Source organism: Lissotriton helveticus, chromosome 11, assembly GCF_964261635.1.
Source record: "Lissotriton helveticus chromosome 11, aLisHel1.1, whole genome shotgun sequence".
Taxonomy (NCBI): Eukaryota; Metazoa; Chordata; class Amphibia; order Caudata; family Salamandridae; genus Lissotriton; species Lissotriton helveticus.
This window is the reverse complement of record NC_136072.1, coordinates 455,549,571-455,567,904: the sequence shown is the minus strand read 5'-3', so window position 1 is coordinate 455,567,904 and position 18,334 is coordinate 455,549,571.

Below are 18,334 nucleotides of genomic sequence, written 5' to 3'. Positions count from 1 at the left end.
TAGTGTGCATCTTTTGTTGATGGGTGGAAGCTTATCTGACTAGAAGGTGTGATACTGTCACAGTAGCAAATTTATTGTTAAGAAAACTCATTCCTAGATTCAGATTTCTAACTACATTGTAGTCAGGGAGATGGACACACTACCATAGCGAAGTCATAAAGCTATTATGTACTGTCTTGAGTATGAATCAAAGACTGGCTAATGCCTCCGACCTGTAACTACAATGCATGGTGGAGCAAATTAATGGTACCTTAAAGGCTGGCTAAAGCATGTGCTTCAACGTCTTTGAAATGGCCTGATGTTTTGCCTTTGGTCTAATGAGCTTGCGCAGCAGTCCTGACAGGAGAACTGGGTTGTCTCTGCATGAAATGTTTGATGAGAAGGGCGATACAATTGCCTGCTGTGCCAGCAGCTGCATTGGTTAACATCACAGATGACTTGATCCTTGAAAACTGTAAAGGATTGGCTGATGTGGTTCGTTCTGTGTCTCATCAGGTTGCAGTGACAAATGCACCAACATCGAAAGACCTTTGCCATGACCTGAGCTCAGGTGACTGGGTACTTGTCCGGAAGCATGTAAGGAAAGACTGTCTTGACTTTCGGTGGCGTGGACCAGATCATGTGATACTTGTGTCAAATACTGCTGTGAAGTGTGGAGGAGTACTGAACTGGATCCACGCTTCCCATACCTGAAGAGTGCCAGGTCCATTCGATGAAACCGCTCCTCTCCCAAAAGTAGTTCCAGCAGTGATTGAGGGGTCACCAAAGAGAGCAAGCCAAGCTGTGGAGGTTTCTGACGAGGCCGGATACCCACCAGATCAAGCTGAGGCGGGTCAAGCTTCACAGGACCATGGTAGACTCTGATGGAAGCAGTAACTTTGCAAGTGGTAGAGAGTCTGACTCCACTCTAAATTGGTTCTGGAAATTGGTCATTTGCAGTCAAAGAAGAAGGATGCTGTAGGAGAGACATGGCCTGTGAGACAGAAAAGAAAGAAATGCATCTGAAAGGGAAGATTCACTTATTGGTGCAAGTCTCAGGTTCTGAGTCCTAATCTGATTGAGTCTAAACAAGCCACAGGAAGTGAAAGGAGGTCCATGAGAGCAAGAGTGCTGTGTCATAGATATTCTTCTCCAGAGTGGACTTATCTGGTTATAAATGCTGGGGACAGCGAGTTCCGAGTTCTCGTTAGTAAGAGCTCAACAATCACAGAGTTCCTAGAATAGAGTCTAATGCAATTCTGTGTTTGACAGTGCCTTATCCACCAAGGTTGAGTGGTTTACGGACCACGCAAAAACTTACCTGTGAGCAGCAAGAGGGTCCACGAACGCCGTTTCCACCGCCAGAGAGTCAAACAGCGCATTTCATCGCGCCGCCGCCCCGGGACCACAGTTCCCGGAAGCCTCAGCGGCGGCGCGCACCAGTGACCTCGCACCAGCGCCCGGAGGCGCTTAAATCGGTGCAGAGGTCGGCGGAGCCTGGGGACCACGCAAAAACTTACCTGTGAGCAGCAAGAGGGTCCACGAACGCCGTTTCCACCGCCAGAGAGTCAAACAGCGCATTTCATCGCGCCGCCGCCCCGGGACCACAGTTCCCGGAAGCCTCAGCGGCGGCGCGCACCAGTGACCTCGCACCAGCGCCCGGAGGCGCTTAAATCGGTGCAGAGGTCGGCGGAGCCTGGGGACCACGCAAAAACTTACCTGTGAGCAGCAAGAAGGTCCACGAACGCCGTTTCCACCGCCAGAGAGTCAAACAGCGCATTTCATCGCGCCGCCGCCCCGGGACCACAGTTCCCGGAAGCCTCAGCGGCGGCGCGCACCAGTGACCTCGCACCAGCGCCCGGAGGCGCTTAAATCGGTGCAGAGGTCCGCTCCGCGGGACGCGAGCGGGACGCCCGGGGCGAAGCCCGGGCAAAGGGCGGGCCCTCTACGGCCCTCATCGGCAGGAGGAGGCAGGGGCAGGGCGTAACCCCCTGGTTCATCAGAGACGTGCCTACAAGTAAGACTCTGTTGCTGTGTTGTTTGTTAACCGTGTGATATACAGATGACGACTAAAAAGAAACCTGCTGCTCTGCCCGCAAATACCATGGATAATTATGTTGTGCAAACAGTAAAGAAAATAAATGAACAAAGGAGGGAATCACTTGGCCTAAGCCAGTCACCAGATTTGCGCAGGTTAAGCCCTACTTTACCTCTGTCAGCTGAGGATAGCCCCTTCGTGTTGGTGGAAACTAGGGTCTCACCAAATGTATCACCTATGATTGAGACTGACAGCCAGCCATTGATCACGCTAGCATCCCCTGTTATTCTGGATGTAGACTCTGATAATGTTATTGATTCTGATCCAGAAACTGTAACTGGTCCTGTGGAGGATGATCTACCACTGATTGAGCACACACCCCGGCCTGTGCGCGCCTGTGTGAAGAATCAGCGGAAACAGGGCGGTCAAAGGCCAAGAGTGAAAAGGAAAAGAACATTATCCCCAGGTTCCTCGAGAGCTCCCCAAAAAGCAGTAGGGGAAGGGACTATAAGAAACAGAGGAGATGACGAAATGTTTACTAAACTGCTTGAGGTTGTAGAGGGTAAACTCATTGAAATTGTAAAACCTCTGATCTCTAAAATAGATAAATTGCAGGCGGAAGTAAAAAGACTTGGAGGCGTGCAAACAAAGTTGACGGAGGAAATAGGTAGTCTTAACACTTTACTATTAACAAGAAATATTACCGAAGGGGTTAATCAAGTCGGAGAAGGGACATCTGGTGTGCTGACCAATCCAGTCCATATGCCGGCCCCGAAAGTTAATCACAATATAACAACAGCAGAAGGGCGTCCGTTGATAGTAAATTTACCACAAGTACAAGTTCACGGTACAGACCCACTGCAGTTTATTGAGGAAGCCTCACCCGTTGTACTGGTGTTAGCTAACGTACCCCTGTTGGATGACGGTATTACGGAGTCATCCAGCTCTCTGAGTAGTAAGGCCCTCCACTGGCTCTCAGGTAATATGAGGTTAGCGCCTGGTGGGTTACAGCAACTGGCGCATGATATCAAAGCAGTTAAACGTGTTCCCTGGATAGGGAATCGCCCCAAAAGATTTAAAGGGGACTGTGTGGCGGTAACATTTGCACACCCCGATGTACTTCCTAATGTCCTAACACATATTCTTCCACCCCAGCGTAGAAAAGGTACGGTGGTTCCCCTAACGTTAAAATTCTTTCATGGGGAACAGCAAAACGTAACCCTACCAAAAACGCCAGCATTAGGATGGGATAACAACTTGAATATGCATAACCGCTGGGCATCCCCCCTAGTACCAAGCATGCTATTGCACAATAGATATGATGCCCTGTCTGGTCTTAATAACTGCGATTGACAAGAGGTCAGACACGAGTTTGCCGAAGTGGTTGCAGGAGTAGATTTACATCAGTCCCCAAATACTACTGGTAGTATACTGCCTAAGTCTGTGGGTACATCTTGCAATACCTTAGAGGGGGCATCAACAACTTGCCTTATTGCTAGTTGGAATATAGCTGGACTAGTTTCTAAATTAGAAGTACTAGGGTGGTTAGAACTAATTAGAACATTTGATATCTTATGTTTACAAGAGACCTGGTGTCTAAATTTTAAGGGCCTTGATGGTTTTGTAGCATACGAGTTACCAGCAGTGGCAACTACCTCAGGGAGGGCCAAAGGTGGTTTGCTAATTCTGATTTCTGTGAAAACGCGAATTAGCGTGAAGGAGCATATCACTGTGGGCAATAATTCCCAACTGCTGTGGTTAGCTGATGAGGCAGACAAAAACATTCTGTTGATTAATATGTATAATAATGTTTTTGATGCCAGCAGACACACGGTTATTTTAGAATTAGACGTCGCAATCAAACAATTGATGAAAGCTTCTAATACAGTTTTTGAGTTCATATATGTTGGAGATTTTAACATTTCTGTTTGCCCTCTCTCTAATCAAAAGTTATGTGGCATCTTGAACCGTGTTGGAGAGCCAGCTACACATTTCCAACACAATACATATGGAGAAACTCTGAACTCCTTCCTACTCGCCTACGATTTGGAGATCCTAGAGATTGAGCAGGACGAGAAGGGTGATAGTTTGCCAACCTTTGTGGGGAGAGGGGCGAACACCGTAATTGATTTTATTTGCATGTCTTCCGAATTAGCTCATTTTAGTTCTGATGTCAAGGTTGTAGACCACATGGTCAGTGATCATAACTGTCTTGTTATTGAAACTAGGTTTTGGGAAGTTTGTATAATTCCAGATAGTAGCCCTATCTTAAACATTGAGGTATATAGGCCGAATGGATTCAGAATAAGGTGGGCAGGGGATAAGGCTGAAGTAACTTCTAATTGCATTATCTCATGCTGCTTAAATGACATTACTTCAATTATTGATGAGAAACCAAATATGGAGGCCTGTATTTTTTATTTTACAAAAATCAATGTTTTTATTAGTGGTAAGTTTACTAGGTCTGCTGGAAATTTTAATAATAAAGCAAGGGGATGGTTTAATAATGCATGTACTGTGGCACTGAAGACACTAAAAAAGGCATTATCCATCAAACCTAGAGACAAAACAGTTGTAGCTAAGCTTAGATCTGACTATAATTTAGCTCTTAAGCAAAGGAAATTTGAACTACGTGAGGAAGCTTGGGAGCGACTTGATCTAGCGGCTGTATCAAATAATTGTACTCTTTTTTGGGCAGTAGTAAACAGCCCCTTTTTAAAAGATGATAAACTTCCCGTGTTAACCTCAAACGTGGGTAAGGAATCATGGGTACAGCATTTTTCTGGCATTTTTAATCCTAATACGGTAACGTTGCCGATAAGTTGCTCCTGGCCAGTACTTAACCTAGATATCACCTTACAGGAGGTCCTAAGTAGTATTAGGGCTAGTAAGGGCGGTAAGGCCCAGGGACCCGATGGTGTCCCAGTTGATGTGTACAAATTCGCACCTGAGACTTGGGGGCCAGTACTAGTCAAAGTTTTTAACGCTGCTGTTCGCTATACCATTCCGTGTACCTGGTCTGAATCTATTATAGTCCCGATTCACAAGAAAGGGGACCGAGGAAACGCTAAAAACTACCGGCCAATTTCATTGTTGGATTCGTCCGTCAAGATTATGAGCCGTGTACTCCTCGTCCGATTAGAAGAGTGGGCAGAGTCTAATCAGATAATGACAGACTGCCAATACGGGTTCAGGAAAGGAAGAGGTTGCATTGAACAATGCTTAAACCTGGAACTCCTGATAGGGAAATACACCCGAGCAAAAAATGGTTCACTCTACCTCTGTTTCGCTGATTTGAGCAGCACTTTTGACCTGGTGGATCACGCCATACTATGGACCACCTTGCTAGAAATGGGAGCACCTAGGGAAATTATATATTTTCTGGCCCGTTTATACGAGAGGCTTAGCTTGAGTGTCCGGTACGGGCCTTCGGGCGAATGCACAGACAAATTCAGGGTCAGGAGAGGTATCAGACAAGGCTGTGTTTTGGCTCCCTTGCTTTTCACTCTGTTTATTAATGAAATAGACTTGATCCTAAAGAAGGCACCAGCGGACGCCCCTAGAGTAAACACAAGTACCATCCCCGTGTTACTCTACGCGGACGACGCTGTGTTGCTCTCTAGGACTCCCAGGGGTCTACAGCTTTTGATGGATAAATTTGTGGCCTTTATTGAAAAAAGAAAGCTGGTCATTAACAAAAGCAAGACATATGTAATGGAGTGTGGAGCTAGTAAAGTTAAAACTAAAAAGCCCTATAGGTATCTCATTGATGGCCAAGTGGTGCAGTGTGTGGACAATTTTTGCTACTTGGGGGTTAACTTTTCCAAAAATGGTCGCTGGGATGTCGAGCATAAGGTGGTGCGCGACAAAATGATCAGGAGTGCCAATGGAATATTTGCTTTTGCAAGTAAATTAGGTAGTAGAAGGCCTAAAGTAATGCTTAAGATCTTTGAAGCTAGGTGTCTGTCGGCTGCCCTCTACGGAGCAGGGGTATGGGGGGTATCCAGGGTAGAATCTCTACAGGTAGAAAAGAATACATTTCTGAAAAAATTACTGTGTCTCCCGACCTCCACTGCTAATAGCTTGGTCCATAAAGAACTAGGACTACATCATCTAAATGATCTATTATTATTGAGACCTCTGATGTTGTGGCGTTCAGTCTGGATGAAAGACGAAACCTCATTTAATAGGGCCATCATTGAGGACTGTTTACGTCTAGACTATTTTCTCAAAATCCCATGGATTAAATACACAATTGAATCCTTCTCTAGTGTGTTTGGGTTTAACGTTACATTAGATCACTGTTCTGCTTCGGATCTCTCTAAAGAGAGTCTGAAATTAATTTTCTTAAATCATTGTGCAGAAAGACGAGCCACGGATGATCTTAAACTTTCCACCTGTATACGTTATAACCATTTGAACGAATTTGTGGGCCTACACCCTTACCTCCTCCAGGTAACTAAAGGGCAACACCGGTTTGTTCTCACCAGGATGAGGATGGGTACGGTCCACCTATTGGTTGCATTCCCTGAGATTAAGATGCGCCCTACAGGTCCATGTCGGTGCGACAACATTTCAGAACAAAGCACAGAGCACTTTCTACTTATATGTAACCTGTATAGTGAATGTCGTAAATTCTTTTTAAAACCTTTATTTATTAAATTTGGAGCAAGAACCGTTAAAGCGGCAATGAAATTACTTTTTAACTTGCATCATCCTGACATCTGTTTTTATACGGCTAGTTTCTTACTTAGGGCCATTAGCTATAGGAAAAGCATGATTTTTTAAAAACAAATATAAAAATTTCTTAAAACTTTTTATCTATTGGAAACCTTTTTAAGTGTGCCACTTGATTTGTTATATGTATCATACTGTATTTTAGCGGATTGCGATCGTCAAGTGTATTTCTCTTTTAACATGTATTGTATGTATGTACTTTTATGGACATGATTTACATGTTTCCGAATAAAGTTTTGAATTGAGTGGTTTACGGCCTCTGAAGCTCGGAAGTTCTATTTCTTCCAGAATCAGAGCTTCACGGTCTTCTCAATAGATTGCAGCATTGAGAGCTGAACTGTTACAAGGAGTCATTGTAGAGATTGGCTCTGATCTCATATGGGATGTAAATTGAACATGTTAACTGTAAATAAAATTGCTTGAAAGAAGATAAGCTAGGCCCAAGTGGAAGAAGAATACAAATAGGGACTAATCATTTAGAATAAGAAACTGGCACAATATTTATACAGCTTGGAAGAATTCACTAGCCCAAAGACTGTTAAATAATATTTCCAAGATCCAAAACGAGTTGTTGAAGTATTTTGTTGCATATCGATAGGAGGCAGAGAAAGAGACTCTGTGTGTTGATCCTCTTACAGCTACCATCCAAGCCACTTTGAAAATTGAGTCTGGAAATTCGAATCGTAGGTGTGAGAAGCTGGTCTTGTATATGATGTCAACTACTGTAAGTGGGCACCTTGCACCAGTCCAGGCAACCCTTATGGTGATTTATGAGGTCTCAGACAACCTTAGAAAGCTATCCAAGTGATAGCTGTGGAGAGCAGCCTTCAGGCGTAGTCTTGCAGGAGTGTAAAGCAGCTTGTTTTACCAGAATGCAATCTTATAAATACTATAAGAATATGTATTTATTATATAACACTATCTAGTATATTACAGTATCTCCTACCTGGAGATAGACACAAAGCACACAATACTTTAGTAGAGAAATCACAGTAAATAGCACTAATACACAGTGGGCAACAGGGGGGACAAAAGCATATACTAAGAAAGTGGTGTAAGAACCACAACTCAAGTCAGGAAAATGTCAAGAGGAAATTGAATTGCTGTGGAACAACAGAACCACCCAAGGTAAGTTGATAGGGACCCCATGGAGAGCATGTGCAGTGTGTGAACTTGACCACGTGCTCCATACAAGTCTATTAGCAAGTCATGGTTGGATTTATAAAGATTAGGGGCCCTTCCCAGTGAACCCTGAAGAAAACCCACAGGGAAAGACAGAGGGTTGGAGAGCCACCCCACCCGTGTATACCTTGGTACCCAAGTTTCTTATCCCAGGGAAGCCGGGTGCATAGGTGTGAAGTGGCATTGGAAACTGCTGTCGAACCCAATGGAGGACTTAAGGAAATTGCCGTTGCTGGAAGAGGAGAAAGTGTCCGATGGAATCAAAATGTGGATTCTTGACAGTGTCTATGTCACTCAGGGGTGACCAGGAGACTTGGACGACAGATGCTCTCTGATGTTGGGTGCTTCAGGGAAGATGATGGTGACCTTGACTCTGCAGCTGCGAGGACCAGGCGATGCTGAGGCTGGCCAGGACCCTCATAAAAGCTGTCCCATGTTGGTGCTCATGCCGGACACCGACCACTCAGCACTCAACAAGCTTTGGCAAACGGAACCTATGTATAAAGTCAAGAAGGTGCACGGTTGGGACCAGCAAGGCCCAGGAGGCTCATCACAAGCAGCAGAGGAGTCAGGACAGGCCTGAGCAATCAGGGGAGCGCCAAATGGACCCACACACCAAGGCACAGGAGTCATGAGAGGACCTTGAGCAGCTCACCAAAGGATGCAGGCCACAATGCACACGATGCGGTGTGGCCAAACATTATGGTCACTGGTGGTGCTCGAGGTTGGGGCTATTTGGAGCCCAGAGATCTTCTTGCAAAGATGTCAACAAGCCTTTGCAACTGCAACGGAAATGCTGTACCCAGGGGTTTGGTTATTGCAACCCCCCACAAAAAATACTGGCCTCAAACTTGGTAAGAGGGCAGAGCAGACCTTGACAGCTGAGTAAAACCACCACCTCTGTTTCAGAGCCCACGGAGTCTGGAGGAGCTCAGGTTCTGCAGACTGGTCATCTTAGTTGCAGTGCCTGCAAATGCAAGTGAGTGACTCCTTCACTCCAAGGGAGATCACTGTGGTTTTCCTTTATGCGTCACAGGCCTTAGAAGGTTCCTGTATAATGCACAGGCACAGAAAATAAAGTAGACTGAAAGGGAGACGAAGTCAGGCCCAAACGAAGTCCAGATTACCCAGATGGTAGAAGTGCTGTGGTTTTAGTTCCGAATCTTATCCTACAAGGAATCTAGGGACCTACACCCAGTTAAGCCCTTAAGTAACCTAGGGACAGGTTTGGGAAGATTCAGGGGAGGGTCTGGTCATGGGGAGGTTACTTTTATGTCCTTTGTCCAGTTTTCGCACAAGAGCGGGTGCCAACAGCTCCCAGGACTGGTTTGACCTGGACTGTGGACAGAGACACCAAATGTGCCCATCGTGCAGACTTTCAGGTGCTGGCAAGCGTACCCACCCAGCCATAATATACTGAATCCTTTATGAGAAGTGGTCACACCTTCCTGTGACAGGATGCCTACACTTCTGTCTTCCCCTGCTCAAGCAATGCTCAGCAGCAGGAGGGCAGAAATGTGTCTCTGGTTGGCAGCAACCATTTGTGCTTTCTGGGACTAGAAGACTGGTACCGGGAACACTGAGAGCCAAACAGAGGCTCTTCCAGTGCTTGGAATCATGCCTCCCACACCGTTTTGATGCGGGGGTATGATTCCAACTTGTTTGGTACCAAACATGATTGGATTTGTTGCAGCCATTTTCGAGAAGGTCATCACGCGATTACGCAATGCCCCTCTATATAGTATAAGGCTGCTTTACTGACCCGGGATAATGGACTCCGCTGGCTGCGCTTGCCACAGACTGCATTCCTCAACTTCTTTTCATGCCTGTGTGCAGAGCTCAGGCCCTCCACACCTGAAGAGGGCTGGTCAAGGTGGTTTTTAAACTACCAACATCAACACAACAGTGAGACAAGAACCCTGCCAAACAGGTGGCTTAAGTAATCACACACAAGGCTGCTGTCAGCTGCTTTGACTGCCTGCTGGGACCCGAGGTGAACGTTAAGCTGTTGTGGGAGGACTACAACTCCCTGCTGTGCCTAAAAGCGTGTTGCACTCCTGCGGCCCTCTCAGTTGGTTTGACTCACCTCGAGCTCCCAGCAGGCAAAGTGAAACCGTTGGGGGAGGGCTCCAACTCCCTGCTGCCAGCTGCACTTAAAAGCATGTTACACTCCCGTGGGACGTGCGGGCCCATCCACACCCGACTTACACCCAGAAGAGGCTGGGTCCCCCCTTCATCGAGACGGTTTTGTCATGTAGGGTGATAGCTGCTGAACATGGTGAAGAGAAAGGCCACAACGCGGCACCAAGTAACCGAGATCGTCAACACGCTGGACTCTTTCCTCTCGAGAGCAGTGGATGAGCTGTAAAAAGAAATAGGGAGAGTAGAGGGAAGGCTGTCTTGATGCGAGGTGAATGTATTACCCTCTCATGCCCCCCACTCTAATGATGATTTGTTGCCTGAAGTTCCTACTGGACTATCCATACCAAATGAGATTGTGACAATGGTCCCAGAACACTCGCATAATGGAGCGGGCAGCCACGAGTCTCCTGATTCCCCTGAGAAACCACTGGTAAAAAAGAAGAGGAGCGGTAGGCCTCAAAAACTGATTAAAGCGAACACTGGAGTTGGGGGGGCAAGGGGTCTCCCTCAAAAATTGCAAGAGGCCCAGGGATGACCATCCAAGATTTGGAATGTATTGTTGCCCGACACTGCAACCTGTGATGAAGATTCTCGAACAAATTGAGGTTTATATAGCACAGCTTGTAACGGGGAGTGCTTGAGACAGTATTATTAACCCTGCTGAACCTGTGCAGAAGGCTAGATGTGTTAGTAGGAAGAGAGGCTTCACATCATTTCCACTGACAAACACTAACACATAGCACCCTGGTACGATTGAGTGGTCATGGGCTACTCCCCGTATTCAAGGAAACAGGGAGGTCACCGCGGGGGGGGCTAAGTAAGGATAACATCACTAGTGGGGTGTACCTGATGGCTAACTCGATGGCAGTGAGTAGTTCAAACACTCTGCTAACCTTTGGGTATAGTTACCTGGCTTGTGGCCTGTGTAATACTGTGACACTTAATCAGGGAATTATTCACTCTGACTCAGCCCCTTAAACTCACACAGCTCCACAGCCTTAAAGCATCACAGATATTTCTATACTAAGACAGGGTGTTCAAGGGGATGAACAGGAAGATTACTAAAATCACCACAAAAAGGCATGCAGCTGGTAGGAGATTTAAGTTAGATTTGTGTTGATGTTGGTAAACACCCCATCATTACAATCTCATCAGACGGAATCAACCCTACAATTAATGAACAAAGCTTTACACTGGGTGTCCAAGTCTATTCCTCCCTATTAATGCCAGAATGTTGCTAACTAGATTATCCTGGCCAGAAGAGTGCATTGGGTGGGCAACTCCCTAAAATCAATTAGGGGGGATTGCCTAGTAATACATTTTAAAAACCAATGCCTTGCGGTACATCTTTTGGACATCCTACCCAACTCCCCCTTACCATCTACACAAATTCATGCCTTACCTTTGGGACTTTTACAGATCCCAGAGTGTTGTTTCCTTGAATGGACGGTTCCTTATTAACCCTGGCTCCTTTCCTCCTTCTCACCTTCCGCCCACCTCTGTAGTCATCCCAAATAGATGGAATACTATGGCTGCTATACCACTGGTAAATAAATTTGCGCCCCTGGAGGGCTTATAATCTTCTGATTAAGTGTAAGGTCACGCTGCTATCCTTCAGTCAGAGTCAACTGGAGGCAGTTTCGCAATTAGATAGTGAGCCCCCGGTCCTGAAAAGAGACATGATAAATATAATAACTTGAAATATAGCTGGCCTTAGAGCTAAGAAGTCTAATGAAGATTGATTGAGGATAATTGAATGTTATGACCTGGAATGACTTCAAGAAACATGGGAAATTGATGCGGTCTACATTGATGAGTTTTGCGTAATTCAAACTCTTGCTATTCTTTCGCTGTCGGGTAGACCAAGAGGAGGTTTAATAACCCTGATTAGAAACACATTGTGTGTAAATATATCCGAGACAGCTGTCCAGTCCTTTTCCTATCATCTTAATGTATGTATTGATCCTGGAGTAAAGGTTATGCTCCTAATTATTCTCTATAATAACAATTTTGCAAACAACATGGCTCAGGTAATCCAATGATTCGAACAAGCAATTAACAGAGCAATAATGACCCATTGTAACCCTCTACACATAGTTTGGTTGGGAGATTTTAACGCTCATAGTTGCTCAAAAGTAACAACTCAGCTCTGTGGGTTGGAAGATGAAGAAGGTGATGTTCCCGTACTGAGTATGTAAGAAATGGTACAGGACAAGTTAAATGAACTATTGGTCATGAGAAATCTGGTAATCCTCAATCCCACCAATGAGCACACGGGCAACCTGACAAAAGCGTTCGGGGATATTATACATGGCTCCACGCTAGATTATTTAGTGCTCGCACTACCACTGAAGACATAGACCAGCATGATCGCTAAAAACTAAAGCTAAGCTTCCCATCTGGTTAAAATGATTTTCCAAATCCATTGAAATGGGTGTTTTAATAGTCGGGTTATGAAAATCTAAGCTCAAGTAATAGCAAGAAGGAACAGAATAGTGCTAATATGGGCTGAAATAAATAAGGATATATTGTTGCCTACTATAATCAGGAGCACCCAGAAAGAAATTTTAACTTGTCTCAATTCCCATAGTAATCCACAACATATAGTGCAGGCCTTTGTCTCATTGTTGAATGTGGTGAAAAGTAACCTACAATATCGGAAGGGACTCCGTCCAACCAAGACCCCGTATTGGTTCAATATTGCTTGCATCAAGGCACTCAGGAGTCTACACAAACCTTTAAAGGAAAGGCCGAGGAATAATGCCCTGGTTACTTCCCTCTGACTGCAATATAAGAAATGCAGGCAGGATAGACTAATAGCCCTCCAGGGGGACACCTGGGATAAATGATAACTAGCCTTAGACTGAAAAAGCTCTAAAGAATTTTGGGCCATAGTTAACTCCCCATTCTTGAAACAAGAGACAGAACCCTCACTAAGTGCCAACATGGGAGAGGACTCTTGGTTGGCCATTATACAGCCATATTTGGGCTAGTTTCAGAGATGGAACATTTAAATGAAGCTCAACTACACGGTGTTATGGGTGCTCCCCTTATCTTTTCATTGGCAGAAGTGAAAACTGGCCTTATGCAATGCAGTAGCGCTAAGGCTCCATGTCCAGACGAGCCCCGATTGACTTCTTTTTTGATTACCCAGATCCCTGGACCCAGTTCTTCACTAACATTTTCAATGCAATTGCTATCGCAGGCCCCCCCCTCTTCATGGAAAACAACAGCCATTGTACCTATACACGAGAAAGGGGACAAAGCTTTGCCCAAAAACTATAGACCAATTTCACTTCTAGATGGAACAGTTAAATTAATGGGGCGTTTGTTGTTAAACAAACTCAAGGAATGGGCTGCAGAAAAAAATATTTTAATTCCGGTGCAATATGGTTTTAAAAAAGGGATGGGGACTGCAATTAGGTTTAAGCACTGATCCAAAGTATTCCAATATCAAAGCCCGGAGTGTTTCATGGCTTTTATGGATCTCTCTGCCGGTTTTGATTCTGTTTCACATAATAAATTATGGAATACTTTGAAGGAATGGGTGTGGATGAAACTATACTCTGAGTCTCCTGCATGTGTTAGGTATGGCAGCAAGGGCGAGTGTACTAGATCTTTTTCCCATTCTCTGGAGTGTCAAAAAGGGAGCTAAAATGCATCCCTGTCTGTTTTTCACTCTACCCCCATGGTGTGGAATCAGCTGTGAGCCATGAGGTTCCTGACGTACCCATGGTAAACAAAAAACGGATCCCCATCCAGTTATATGCAGACGACACTGTTTTGTTAGCTAGAACTGGCTTAGCTTTGCAAAAAGAAATAAATGATCATGGCGGCTCTAGATCTTTGGGTTAACAAATCAAAATCTTACAACCTAATAGTGGGGAAGTGGCTTAAAAGACTACTGTCATTCACTATTGATACCCGGAAAATTGAAGTAACCAAGAGTTTTTTTATTCTGGGGAGTACTTTTTAATTACTCAGGGTCCTGGACAAACATGGTGGACAACAGATGTAATGCATTAGAGAAGAGCGTCATGGCTATCTGCTCATTCACAAAAAAGCTGGGGACAAACCCTTTGGGACCAATTAAAAAAATGTATTCAGCTAAAGCTATTGCATCAGCTGGATATGGAGCAGAGATCTGGGGCATACCAAAACCTGATTTATCACAATCACTGTGCCTTAGAATAACAAAAAAGGTAGACTCCCTTGCCCCGTTAAAAAAACACAGACACAAGGGTAGAGCCTCTGCCCCCTGGTTCAACGATTCTCTAAAGGCTTTAAAACTTACCTGTAAACAGGCAGAAAGGAAATGGAGGCAGGGGTACACAAATGCCAGTAGATTGCTTTGGAAAGCTACACTGGCCGAATATAAAGCCTTGATTCACAAATCTAAGGCCGATTACCTCTGCTCTACGATCTGTACTGCGGCTAATAGCGCCAAAAGCATTTTTCAGATTCTGAACGGTCTTACTAACCCTGAATGCACTAAAACGTCGACTCCCCCTACGCAGACTCTCTGCGACAATCTTGCTCTGTTTTTTAATGAAAAAATTACCACTATTATTCAAAATCTCAGCACCTCTCCCACTGTGACTTGCTCCACCAGTCCAGGGGTTGGGGATGCAGGGGATGGAGAGGGGAATCCCGGCGGGCTGTCTATTGATCTCCTCTCGGAGTTCTCTCACATGACGGAGGAAGACCTAGGCAGATTGGCTCGGGGGATTTCATCAGGCTCACCTCTTGACCCTATCCCTCATAAAATCAGGAAAGAATATGGGGAGGAACTTTTTCCTACCCTTTGTAGGATCTGCAATCAATCACTAGCGAGTGGCACTGTCCCAGCATCCTGGAAATAGGCTCTTGTATCCCCGCTGTTAAAAAAACCCTCCCTTAACCCAGAATGTTTACAAAATTATAGACCAATCTCCCTGTTACCATTCCCTGCAAAAATTACTGAACGCTGGGTGAGCTCGCTTCTTTCTCAACATTTAGAGCAACATCAACTTCTGGACGAAATCCAATTCGGTTTTCGCCCAGCTCATGGGACTGAAACGGCCTTGCTCACTGCCATGGAGGATCTTGGAATGCGTGCAGACAGAGGTCAGGCAGTGGCTCTGATTCTGCTTGACCTGTCTGCCGCATTCGATACTGTAAATCATGTGATCCTCCTGGAAAGATTGAGTGAGGCCGGGGTAGGGGGGGGTTGCTCTGCAACGGTTTCGCTCCTTCCTATCCAATAGGAAGCAGGCGGTGTCCCCCCCCTTTCAATCTGACTTCACCCCGGTGTCCCAGGGGGTGCCGCAGGGCTCGGCAGTTAGTCCTATTTTATTTAACGTGTATCTGAAACCCTTGGTCACGTTGATAAAATCTCATCAGATCAATGCTATTAACTACGCGGATGATACCCAAATCATCTTGTCGTGGGAGGGTGAGGATTCGATCCCGCTGGAGAAATTTCATGACTGCATGCGAGATACGGTGAACTGGCTGCACAGTAACTCACTGCAGTTCAACGCCAGCAAGACGGAGGTGCTGTTCTGTGCCGGAGGTCGGATTCCTCGTCCTTTTCCGGACAACTTCTGGCCTCCAGAAACAATAACAAAAACTCAACCAGTCATCACTGTTCGCAACCTGGGCGTCATGCTGGACAATAAACTAAGCATGGAAGCTCAGGTGGCGAAAACGGTGTCCACCTGTTTTGCCCTTTTTAGGCCTCTCCGTAAGATCCTACCTTTACTTCCCTTACAGGCCCGGGCCTTGGTGGTCAGATGTACCATATCAAGTAGACTCGACTATTGCAATGCCCTTCTGCTTGAGTCACCGGGTATGCTGCTAGATAGACTACAAAGATTGCAGTCTGCCGCCGCCAAGCTGGCTCTTGGTTGGCCTAGAAGATCCTCGGCATCAGCGGCGCTGGCTGAGCTTCATTGGCTTCCGCTGAGGCAAAGAATATCCTTTAAATCTCTCTGCCTTGTCTTCAAGGCCCTGCATGGACTTGGGCCTAGCTCTCTGCAAGCCAAATTTGCCTGGTACATTCCTACCAGAGCACTCCGCTCTGCAACTGCTTGTCTGGTGAAAGTCCCTAGGTTCAAGAGGGTCAGGGCGGGGGGAAGGTCTTTCGGAGTTGCTGCTGCTAGGCTCTGGAACAGTCTGCCCCTGGAGATCCGTCAAACCGAGGAACTTCTCCTCTTCAGGAAACGTGTCAAAACTTGGCTATTTCCGAAAGTTTAATCGGCTGGACTCCTTTCCCCAGCTACACTCTTGTTTGCCATTTTGTGAAGCCTAAGCGCCAGGATGCCTGTAAGGTGACAGCTGCATTCTACAAATTCCTTAAATAAATAAATAAATAAAATAAAGAAGATGGTTTCTTTAAACAATTGTTGTCTCTCCTGAAAGGTTGCTCTAATTACATCATGCACCAAGAGGTGAAGGTCCCCTATATTTCTGACATAATATTCATAGCCTCGGTCCTACTTAGACAGTCTCTAATGATGTTTTGAGTCAGTCCCACTGTTTCTCTGGTCCTGATTGAATGCCGATCTCTTGAGCAGGCATACCAGGTTCTTTGGCTGCGATATGTAAAAGACACCCTATTAGCTTTGGACCTAGAGTTTCTTTTTCATGACCCACTTTCTTGTTTGAACACCACAAAAGCCGAAATCAAATCTCGCTCGAAAGATTATAGGGATAATGAAAGGCATGCATTAAATTGTAACAAAACTACAGTGGCACTATATCTGGAGCTTCCTCTTGCTTTAGGGGAAGTGAACTTCTATTTGATCTCTGTAATAAATATTCACCACTGATATGTCTTGCTGAGATTCAGACTAAATCTTATCCCTTGCATGCTGGCTTTCCCATCAGGTGTGTATTCAGTCAAGGGACTCCCAGTTTGCCCATGTGAAGTTTTATACTTGTGCACGGAAAAAGTATATACTCCCACTGTTCTTGAAATATAATTTTGCACAAATTTGTCCAGCTCTGTGTTTTTTTGCAAATGCTCCCCATCCTTATGTACGTTTCTCTTGCATCTTATTTATGCCTGGCTTTATCAAAAAGGAGACTGGTTAGCTCGTGATTTGAACTTCAACTAATTGCAGCACTGCTTCGCACTTTATATTATGTATGGTACGATTTGAGGTTGTGTTCTAATAAGATCTCCTCTCACCCCAAGATTTTTATCTGGTTTTATTTCTATTCAGCTGACTTGCTAGTTTGTAGATTGATTGTTTTGCTGCTTATATACTCAACTTGCTTTATTACTGTTCTGCACATTTAATTACATATTGTATGAACTTGCTATGTTTTAATATTATGCACTTTTCTTTTACCTAAAGTGTTTTTATCCTGTATCCTACTCAAATATGATGGCAATGTATGATGTTACTAAGTTCGTATTTTATGAATTACTGTTCTTTTATGATCTTACTCTTTTAGGATTAAATAAAGAAGAAAGCTTGATTGAGATTGACTCCATAGGCTGCAGGGGTGTCCAGCTCACGCAGTGGCATCCTCTCACTTAGAACCAAGCACCCTGCCCTCAGGATTGTAAAGGCCTGCTATGGGGTGACTTATAGGTTTACTACATCTAAGGGTCACTGCACTGAAATTCTATATCTTTAGTAAGTGGTGCATGCACCAACTTACACAGGCTGCATTGGCAGGCCTGTAGTTACATTTTGAATGGTCTCTCATGGGTGGCATAATGCATGCTTCAGCCCATGGGAGACCTCTGGGGTACCTATGCCCTGGGTACATGGGTACCATATACTAGGGACTGACAAGGGTACCCCGGTATCCAATCTGAGTTGTACCTAGGTACTGAGCACATCCGTTTCGGGAGAAAGCAGATCGACTGGGGCCATGATTAGCTGGATCCCAGTCAGACCAGTCAAAAACAGCATCACAACAAGCAAAAAAGTGGGGGTAACCATAAGAAGCAGATCCTACTTTCCTACTGTAGGCACAAATGTATTATCGGTAGACTAATTGTAGGAGTTTTCATAGTGATAGCTGTAGTCATTACTGAGTCCATCATACGCACACAATGTTTAGGGAGTGGGGGCACATGGGTCATCCACACCTAATGCTGCTATCTCAAAAGAGGGTATACTAGAATTTTATAAAGGCTTCATGGAGCAACCTAGTCACTTTCTTTATGTAGATTTGTCTAAGGGTTAGTATATGCTGAATGCTAATACAAGTTGCTTTACGAGTATGTAAATACTATGGATGTGAGAGATTGGTATG